The sequence below is a fragment of the Engraulis encrasicolus genome, chromosome 4 (genome assembly GCF_034702125.1).
Source record: "Engraulis encrasicolus isolate BLACKSEA-1 chromosome 4, IST_EnEncr_1.0, whole genome shotgun sequence".
Lineage (NCBI taxonomy): Eukaryota > Metazoa > Chordata > Actinopteri > Clupeiformes > Engraulidae > Engraulis > Engraulis encrasicolus.
In genome coordinates, this window is record NC_085860.1 from 39,385,391 (window position 1) to 39,393,406 (window position 8,016).

Below are 8,016 nucleotides of genomic sequence, written 5' to 3' on the forward strand. Positions count from 1 at the left end.
ATGTGGCGCTGCTCCTGTATACTGCATACAATGTAGCTGTGAGATTTGCACAGGCAAGCCTGTAAATGTACAGCAAAATGGTGGACATGTAAACTGTACCAGTTTTGCACATTCAAGCTGGGATGTTTTAAATGGTGGGCCATCTACTCATAAATACTATAAATCAATAGTTCAAATAAATTGGTGTGGTAACAAAATGTCTGACAATAAAACTAACACCATTAGATTCAGTGACCCTGAAAATGTTGGTTAAGCAGTTAAAATCAATGTTCTAACTTATTCAGAAGCTGAGAAATGACAAAATATAGGTTTTTCGGACGCCATTTTGAAAAATCCAAGATGGCCGCCACCTGTGCAAATGGAAACATTGTTTTTCTGATTGCTTATACTATCTACTTTTCAAAAATGTATAGTTTTCCAAATCCCCATAAAAATCCAGCAAAAATACATAATGAACTTGACTATACTGTAAAACCAATGCAACCGAACTATTTTTCAAACAACTCTTCCTTCATCTTGACAAAATCAAATAAAACTTAGACCCAAGTCAACGCCACGGCGGGCAAATGTAATAATCAAATTTCCTTACCTTGAAATGCTGTCTTGATTACAGGGCTTCTCGCAATAATATTCTCACGGTTTGACATATCGAACCCAGCTAGCAAACTGCTAACGTTGTTTTGCTTGTTGCCCCCCACTCCACATAGCCAGTCTTTTCGGTTGTACCACTCACTGTGAAATAATCAAATAATATTCTGTCCAATCTCCTGAAACAATTTCCTCAGCTCTGGTGTCGGTCGTCCATTCTTTATCACGTCTTGTTTCCCTTGGAAATCCAACTTTGAGAATGATCTTAGTTTCGTTATGAAATCCACTTCGATGGTAGCAGTCAACGTGAACAAGCTAGCCAACACTAATACTGACTGTATTGAACTTCATATAGTGGCGCTATGACGTCACTGACAAAGCTAGACCAATCTAAACTCTCTCTGGCTAGAACTAGACTCAACGGCAGAATGAGGGTGAGGCCAATGTGTTGCTCGCCGCACTACTCTATTTTTCAATCGGGTTATGCCAAAGCGCTCAGAGTAAAGAAATGATAATCACACGTAGAAAATAGTGAAAACAAATATCAGGAAAATGTGGGCACACCATACATATTTCTGTTAAGTGTATAAAAACGTTTAATACAATATTACGAATTGCATACACAGAACGAGCAAAATGGCGCATGCGCTGAAGCTTGTTACTGAGGGATTGCGCAATCTGCGGTGAGGCCAACTCGGGAGTTGCCCCAAATTCAGTGTATTCGGAGCAGGAGGTGGGAAAATAGTGCGGTTTTGGCCACAAAAATGATTGAAAATGATTGAAACTGTTTAAATACTGCACAAATGGTAGTTATGGTAAATATGCTCGAAAACAGTAGTTATTATTGTTACTATTATTCACATTTACTGCATCTCATCATTCTCATGAAGTCTAGAAGAGACAGGTGAGGCACAGCCTCCCCTGCCGTATTGGAGTGCACGTGCCTGGCATGCATGCGTGTGAGAGTTTATGTGTTCACGTGTTTGTATGTGTGTGTGTGTGTGTGTGTCTGTGTGCGTGTGTGCATGTGTGAGTGTCTGTATGTGTGCATGTGTGTATGCGTTTGTCTGTGTGTGCACGTATGATTCAGTGAGATACCTTTGGGAGGTCCAGCATCATGGAGAAATCCTATTACAAGTGGCTGTCGTGATGCAGGTAGACATGTGAAAGTGGTTAAGACAGCAAAGGCAATAATGCAATAATGCAATAATAATGAATCCACTCACAGGACCGTGAGGCACATCCAGCATCCTGCCATCACACAATGTTATGTTTGGAAATGTATCCTAACCCTCACACAAAATAATGATGCCATTCCCAAACGGTGCGGTGACCTACCTGGCAGTTATTTGGTGGTAACAGTGGTTTTGAGTTTTGGGTTCCACCTTGCTTCACAAACATTCATCTGTAGGTCTGCAATGGCGTAGTTTTGTCACAAAAAACCCCTGCATGTGCTTGAGAAAATTTATCTGATATTTTTAATGAGGTCCTACTTAAAGTTAGCCTGGGCGAAAAGCCGACTGTTGACTCTGTCAAACAGTCTGGCAAAAGCCGAGAGGAATCCGTCTCGTGGAGGGTGGGAGATGGTCTGATCTTACTCTGACATTAAAATGTATTCGAGTTCCGAATTCAAATTAAAACCCATATTGTGCTTTATTAGCATGACTAGTACGATATAGCATCGCAAAAGCATACAAATAACAAAACAAAAGTGTGAATATAGTTAAGTTAACCAATCAGTAACGGATTTCATGGGTGAGTTCTGCGTCATCACTTTCAACTGTTCGCTGATTGGCTAAACGCTGAGAGAACCGAGCTGGAGGCTTTTGCCAGACGACGTACGGAGCCAAAATCTTTGGGTGGAGTACATAGGATGGCGTCGCCAGGCTAACTTAAAGTACTCACAGCTTCGGAAATACAGTTGAAATTACATAATCAATGTATTATGCAGGCAGCCGATGTTGTATGTTTCACATTTTTTTCTCTTTTCCATTACGGTCACATCCCGCAATCCTGATTTGTTCAGCTGCATGGCGGTTTGGGGGAAGGGTTAATCTGAAGATCCGTGTGAGAGCCAGTTTCGGGTTTGAGATGTACGCCAAAGATGGTAAAGAAAAGACAGCTCACTGACGTTGCAAGAACGTAGTACGGCATGACAGCAAGTGGAATTACTTTCTTCTTCTACTGTCAGTACTGGCAGCATATTGCCCCAACTGCCAGGGCTGGTGTTCAACAGGGCACAGGACACAGTGAATATACAGCTGTCATTGATTACTGAAGCGAGAACTGAAGCGAGAAATCAACATTGTAGTATCTATTTGTCGCTAGATCTATTTATAGCCTATTTTACGATTCCGTCGTCTGTCCGCCCTACGCCACTCAACTAGCCTACATAAGCTAAGTGCTAACGTGAAGAATGTAACTCCCGCCAGAATCGCGTAACATCAAATGCACCCCGACGTCGTGTGGCTGCACTCTCGTTAGTGCCGTTTCTAATGAACGCCTTATCAGATTCTGTAGCCTACCTTCCCAATGGCAGTCATATCTGATCAGACTCCTGTTTCTGTAGAGAGGGAGTCATCTAGCCACTGCCTTTCATTTGGAATGTAGCCTGGAGTGAATTTGGAGTCACATTTTTTATCCATCATGGCGTTGCACCCACTGCCCATGTACACCACGTCCTCAAGCTACGCCCCTGTACTACACCGCGGCCAATGCATTTTACGGCCAGTAATCGTTCTTCTCCAATCTACTTTCTTAGATGTACACCATGAGGTGTATTTTTTGGTCAAACAATGGTAGATGTCTGAACAGCTTTAACAAAATAAAATGAATGTTGTTTGATATACATTTCATCATCACCAAAAATGTTACTCCAACAACAAAATGATTTGGCTTTTGCATCTCATATACAGTGCTTTATAATGACTTCACAGTTCACAAAAATATGCCACCCGTCTTGAATTTTATTTTCCATGTTTCAGATGAAACATTAACATTTTGAGCAGTTCATCCATATCTTTAGTTTTTCCATATGTGACAACACAAGACATTTGGAGCCATCATGTTGCCCCAGTGAGCCCAGTGGGAGAGGAAAGGAGAGAAGAGGAGGGGAGAGGAGAGGAGAGGAAAGTAGAGGAGAGGAGAGGAGGAGAGGAGAGGAGAGGGTAGGGGAGGACAGAAGACGAAAGGAGAGGAGAAGAGAGGAAGGGAGCTCAATTCGATCTCATTCACTCTGCGTGACATTTGCCAGCATGCCGCTGTGCCACAGTCATTAATATACGGCACGGCCACATCCCTTTCTCGCGGCCACATGCTAACCCACGCAGTGGCAGCATGGCTGGCCACCACACTTCCTTTTTTGCTCTTCCTTTTTTCAGTGGGCACGCTAATTTAATCTCCGACAGGGCTGGCAGAGATTCCTTTTTAACTCTACACCCCCACACCCATCAAGCCAGCCACCCACCACCCCCTACCCTACCATCCTGCCTGACAGTGGGAACAAGGGCTGATCAGAGAGATGGAGGAGCTTATCAGAGGGTGGGCGGGAGATGATGTGTTGGTGGTGGTGAGATGGAGATGGAAGTAGTGGTGGTGGTGGTGTGCGCGCTGGTATGGAACATAATGAAGACGTCTCATGTGAAGACTTCCCGACCAGTGATTTGATTCTCTGGGCTTTTTGATCTGGGTTGAAGTGAACTGTTCCGCTCAGGGACACCGGGGTGGGGGTGGGGGGGGGTCCCTGTGAAGCAGTGTAATTTGGAGATGGCGTTCCAGTATCAGCCCTCTGATACATGCTTTAAGAGATGACTTAGAAATGTCACTCCTCTGATATCTGGTTCAGGATAGCCATCACCATTTGTGACATGTGATACTGCTGGAGATGGTGTTTCAGAAACACAGAGCAACACACATGTAATGTGGAGACAGGGCTGACAGGGCAGGTTTAGCCAGGCCGAGGACAAATTCATTTGATAGACCCCCCACTCAATACGTGCACTGTAATGAGGACACAATTCTGGCCCCTGCTAACCCTGGACCTGGGACAACTGACCTCGTTGTACCCCCTGTCAGCTTCCCTGTGTGAAGAAGCCTTTTCACTGTCTGCACGAGTCGTGAATAGAGAAAACATCACTCAGACCGTGATAGGAAGAAATAGTCAAGCTGTCAACTGTGTATGAAAAGGGAATTTGAATTGAACAAACAAAATAACATGTAATCATTCACGTGTTATCACACTGCAAAAATCTTGGTTTTCACAGTATTGACTTGATCTGTGCGTTATAGACGCTTTAGATACAACCCCTGGAAAAGCAATTTCTAGATGAAAAAAATAATAATGAAGGGCATAGAAGATACACAAGCAGAGCGAGAGAGATCTCAAACATCGCACACAGGGCCTATTAGGAAGTATGCGCATAAGCACATCCTGCATTCTAAAACCTCCCAATGAGTCCGTATGGAATATATCTGTAGCAAAACCATATATGAATCACTGCCGTCATGTGTAATGCATGCATGATAAATCTATAGTAAAGCTCACTTGCATACATTTTATTCCCACTGCGCCACAATGCCCTTGCAAGAGGTCACAAGACACATTTCTTCGTATATTGCGCTAAGATTATATGGAATATACAAAGCCTCTATAATGTCTTGAAGGGAATTGTTATCTTGTGCACACAATTTGTCATCTAATGAGCAAAATGGATTCTCTGCTTTGGCCACTTTGTTATCTTAGCTTGTAAAATAGTCTTTCCACAAACACAACTTGGTTATTGCTCGTACAGTTCATTACCTTGTTTGTTTGCATGTGAAATTGTCCTAATATGCTTGTAAACTTGTTTCCCAAATTGGTATAAACCTGACACCAATTCATCCTCTCAAAAGTGTTGCTGTGGTTGTTACATGGAAAAAAACACAGCCATAGCAGCCTATCAGGCAAGACAGCCTGATCTCCAGAATTCCGTGCTCCTGCACACGGATGTTTGGGACACGAAATCCGTGCTCCTGGACACGGATTTTGCCAAAATTCTGTGCTCCTGGACATAGATTTGTTTTTCCGTGACGAACACATGGAAGTGCTTTTCTATATTCCCACAGCACTGTGTTAACTCTATCATTAGAAAATACATATCAAATGCTAATCCTAAACAAAATTATTCTATAGCAATTTAAGTTGTGCCCTGACCAAAACATTACCTGACCTTAACCTGTCATTAAAGACATCTTTTTGAGAAATGCCTTTTCCAGTTGGTTGATAGGTTATCAAATTCATATAGTGAAAAAGAATACTAGCTGTGCCCAGACCAACACAAACCCTAACATTAACCTGTCAGTAAGAAATGTTTTTTGAGAAAAAAAATATTTGAAATGAGAAAAATCCTGAGAAAACACAAAACATTGGAAACATAGAGCTGTGGGAGTATACTGTAGAGCAGTGCTTCCCAACCTTTTTTGTCCTGCGTACCCCCTTACCAACTTTTTCATGTGATGAGTACCCCCTCGCCCTCATTCAGGCTCTGTTCCTCTATCCCAATGTGACTACACTAAATATATTTGTTATTATTTATTTTTTCCGCGTACCCCTTGAGATGTGCTCGCGTACCCCTAGTGGTACACGTACCCCTGGTTGGGAAACACTGCTGTAGAGAGAGCACTTCCGTGTGTCCATCACGGAAAACAATTTCGTGTCCAGGAGCACGGAATTTTGAGAGATCATGTTGCAGCAAGAAGAAAATATTTCAGACGCATGTTGCAGCCTCATGTGGTAGGTGGACCCTCGCTCATCCACTTGTCATTCAAGAGTACTCAGTCAGAGGGCCCCCATCAGTCACAAGGCTGAGACAGGGTGATTCTTTCTCACCCAAATCAGAATTAAATTAAATTCTAAATGTATGTTCATTTTGGGAATGGTGATGAGCGCCTGGAGGCACAACCGCACCTGCTGAATCTGCTATAGTTAAACTCAGGGGCGCCATGTATATTCAGCAGACAGAATACAAATAATAAACTGTTTAGATTTTGGGCTCAGCCTACCCATTTCTATTTTTATTTACACTCATGTTATGATTTTTTAGCTCTGTTGATAAACATCATTTATGGACTTGAGATAGGCCTACGTCTGAGATACATCTTAAATTCATAAGAGGTTTTTCCATGAGGACCTAAATCGTCACCTGTTGTTATGGCTACCGATATATGGAATGGTTTTCTCTATTTCAGGATGTCACACACTGTGAAAATGAAACACATACATTAACTAGGCCGATATGAAAACTAATGCATGCAGTATAACAAATTACTGTAAGTGTATTCCCATTTATACGGTTCTTAAGATAGCTTCAGCTGACCTGCACTGCCATGTCTCAAGAAAGAAAGAAAGAAAGAGAGAGAAAAAACAACTGGGGATGATGCAGTGACTCGGAGCTCCTAATCAAGCGCCTGGGCTATCTGACATTAGACAAGGTTGCATGATAATCACTGGAGCTATCCATCGAATGATCGTGACCCAAACATGATTCATCCACTCCTCCGCAGACCCCCGTTCGCTTCGCCAAGGTCATTAGACGCTGCGCTTGCTGCGCTCGCTCTGCTCCGCGGACCCTGTGGAGGCTCTTGAAATCAGCTCTGAATAGACGCTCAATGGCTTCGCCGTTAAGAGGCAGGAAATGAAGAATGTATTGGAGTTTGGAAGCGCTCGCTCAGGCATCCCAACCCCCCTTGACTGTCTGTCTGCCTGTCTGTCCGCCGGCCTTTTGACCAGAAGCTATGGGGTCGGGTAAAGCACTCCATGGCTTCTGAAAGGGCTGTCAGCCTGGAAAGGGCATGAAAAGTAAACCATAAAAAGTTCATGATCAGCCAAGAGTACTGTACGAATTTACACCATTTTAGACATCTATAGACATAAGACATTATGGCATCTACGTGTACATACATCAGTCAAATTTATGTATGACTTACAAATGGAAAAGTTACTCTAATATTTACACTGATTAATATTTTGTTAACAGACCATTGTGCTATACACAGCACCAGATATGTTTGGTGGACATAGAGTATTCACCACCACAAATTGAATGAACAAAGTCTCTTAGCCTTGGCTCCATTGGGCACTGCCAGAACAGCCAGGCGGCACGGAAGCCCTCGGTGCCCTAATAGCCTGTGGCAAAGCAGAGCCACTCTGTCCCTCGCTGGGAATGAGTGTACGGTATGCTTAATGTCTGCAGAGACACTGGGACGGAGATGAAATGGACAGTGAGAGAGCGAGAGAGAGAGAGAGAGAGAGAGAGAGAGAGAGAGAGAGAGAGAGAGAGAGAGAGAGAGAGTAATAGTGGCAAACAAGACGCAGATGAACAGGTGGCTGCAATAGCCATCCTCCTTTTTTACCAATATAAAGAAGAATGTGAAGAGGGAATCATGGCTGTT